Below are 211 nucleotides of genomic sequence, written 5' to 3' on the forward strand. Positions count from 1 at the left end.
GCTGGACAAGCTTACAGAAAAGAATCTTTAGTCAACACAGATATTGCCGCCGATACCAAAGGCATCAGTACAGAAGGGCCTCAAGGTTAAACTACAACACTACGAGTAAACTGAAGATCGTGAGTAGGGACAAGGAAAGCACCAGAGGCAAATTAAGAAGCCGGGGGCAGTCTCAGGCGATGGCGGGAAGAAGCCATGAATAGGAGCGGTA

Source organism: Penaeus monodon, chromosome 21 (genome assembly GCF_015228065.2).
Source record: "Penaeus monodon isolate SGIC_2016 chromosome 21, NSTDA_Pmon_1, whole genome shotgun sequence".
Lineage (NCBI taxonomy): Eukaryota > Metazoa > Arthropoda > Malacostraca > Decapoda > Penaeidae > Penaeus > Penaeus monodon.